Source organism: Microtus oregoni, unplaced genomic scaffold, assembly GCF_018167655.1.
Source record: "Microtus oregoni isolate MIOR12 unplaced genomic scaffold, Mior012 000031F_ref0000149, whole genome shotgun sequence".
NCBI classification, from domain to species: domain Eukaryota; kingdom Metazoa; phylum Chordata; class Mammalia; order Rodentia; family Cricetidae; genus Microtus; species Microtus oregoni.
Window position 1 is genome coordinate 10,714,875 of NW_024543090.1, and position 2,440 is coordinate 10,717,314.

The 2,440-nt window shown below is 40.1% G+C and overlaps 1 pseudogene; it reads left to right on the plus strand.

Annotated features, from left to right (window-relative positions):
• Nucleotides 1-836: 836 nt before the first annotated feature.
• On the plus strand, nucleotides 837-1,334 carry LOC121465819 (annotated as a pseudogene).
• Nucleotides 1,335-2,440: the final 1,106 nt, after the last annotated feature.

Here is a 2,440-nt window from a genome sequence, read left to right on the forward strand (position 1 = left end):
GTGTGGCCTTGCTGGAGAAGGTGTGTCACTGGAGGGAGGCTTTGTGGTTTCCAAACATGGAAATTTCAAAAGCCCATACCATTTCTAATTAGCTTTCTTTGCCTCATGGTTGTGTTTTAAGATGTGAGCTCACTGTTCCAGAGGCATGTCTGCCTGCTGCTGTGGTCCCTTCCATAATAATTATGGCACGCTGAAACTGTAATCCCCAAATAATTGTTTACTTTTGCACATTGCCTTGCTCATGGTGCCTTATTATAGCAATAAAAAAGTGACTAAGAGAGCCCGGGGGCCTTCTTTCCTGAGCTCATACATCCTTCCAGCTTTCATAAACAAGGGTTCCAATGACCTAGACATTTTTGGTTCACTAGTCTCTTTTTAATGCAAAGTCCATTGGTTCTCTAAGTAGAGGCATACAAACACCCAGGAAGGAGACACCACCCTCCCCTCTTACCCAACAACTTGAGATACTGAGTTCTTCCAACAGGGCCCAGTTCTAGACTTCTTAAGTGTATAGCCGGGCAATTGCTGAAAATGAAATAGAGCCACGTATTCTGCCGCACTTCAATACATGTTTCTCTAAAAGAATGATGCTTTGTATTATATAATCTAATTAAATGATACTTACCACAGTGGTATTTCCGTTTTATATCTTGACAGGCATAAAGCAAAATTGAGCTGAAAAGAAAAAGGAACCAAGTCTAGTTATTTTGCAAATACTCCTTTTAGGTTTCTCTCTTAGGAAATTAGCGAATTAAAATTTCTGCACTAATTTGCCTTTAAGTCTATGCTAATGGCTTTGCAGACCCCGCTGTCCCCTCTCACTGTTTGCTGCAGCCATGGTCAACCCCAGCGTGTTCTTCTACATGGCGCCCGATGGCGAGCCCTCGGGCCATGTCTTTTTCGAGCTGTTCGCAGACAAAGTTCCAAAGACAGCAGAAAACTTTCATGCTCTGAGCACTGGAGAGAAAGGATTTGGATATAAGGGTTCTTCCTAACACAGGATTATTCCAGGATTCATGTGCCAGGGTAGTGACTTCACACGCCATGATGGCACTGGTGGCAGATCCATCTACGGAGAAAAATTTGAGGATGAGAACTGAAGCATACAGGTCCATGGCGAATGCTGGACCAAACACAAACGGTTCCCAGTTTTTTATCTGCACCACCAAGACTGAGCGGCTGGATGACAAACATGTGGTCTTTGGGAAGGTGAAAGAAGGCATGAACATTGTGGAAGCCATGGAGCATTTTGGGTCCAGGAATGGCAAGACCAGCAAGAAGATCACCATTTCCGACTGTGGACAACTCTAATTCTTTTGACTTGTGGGCTTCTTACCCACCAGACCATTCCTTCTGTAGCTCAGGAGAGCATCCCAGCCCCATCTGCTCGCAGTACCCTGTAATCTCTGCTCTCACTGAAGTTCTTTGGGTTCCATATTTTCCTCATTCCCCTTCAAGTTTAGCTGGATTGCAGAGTTAAGTTTATGATTATGAATAAAAACTAAGTAAGAAAAAAAAGTCTATGCTAATGGCATAGAGTAATGGCAACTTTTTTTTTTAAAAAAGTCTTCCACTTTATATACTATGATGTATTTCATTTTCATTTTAAAATTATATTTTATCTATTATTATTATTATTATTATTATTATTATTATTATTATTATTGTGTGTGCACATTGTGTGTGTGTGTGTTCAGGTACCTGTCTGCCATGGCATACACATAGAAGTCAAAAGACAATTTTCTGGAGTTAGTTCTTCTCTTTCACTATGAGTTCTGGGAATCTAGGAATTGAATTGAGGTCATCAAGTTGTGTGGCAAGCACTTTCACCTGCTAAGCCATCTTAAGCCATCTCGCTAGGCAGAAACACTGATTTTTTTTTTATATAAAAGTGGATATCACTTTGCATCATTTGGCAGAATCATCACATCACTGGTGAACATACTGAATTTTTAATGCACATTTATTCCTCAGAAAAACTAGCTTTAGTTATGTTTATACAATTAACAGAATTGTCCCATAGAAATGCTTTTGAGGATAATCTTTTTGTAATTGAATGTGAGCTAGAAGAACACTTTTAAAATGTGTTTCACTTTGGATGGGAATCAAAACAACTATGGCCAAATTATCTGGAAGCTGGATCTGGACACGGACTCTGAAATGGAAAGATGGAACTGGAAAATGATTCAGGCACCAAGAAAGGGAACAAACCTGTCTCTGAATTCATCTAAGCCATTCTTGGATGGAAAGATGATGAGAAGTTCAAAGAAACCCATTCTGGTTTCTTTCGCTCAACTGACATTGCTCAGAGAGGTGGTTCTTAACCTATTTTGGGGTCAAAGACTTTTTGAGAATTTGATGGAAGTTTCAGATAATTGCCCAGGAAAAGACCTTCTTGCACAAGTAGTTACAGCATTACAGATTCCAAACAAGAACTTCA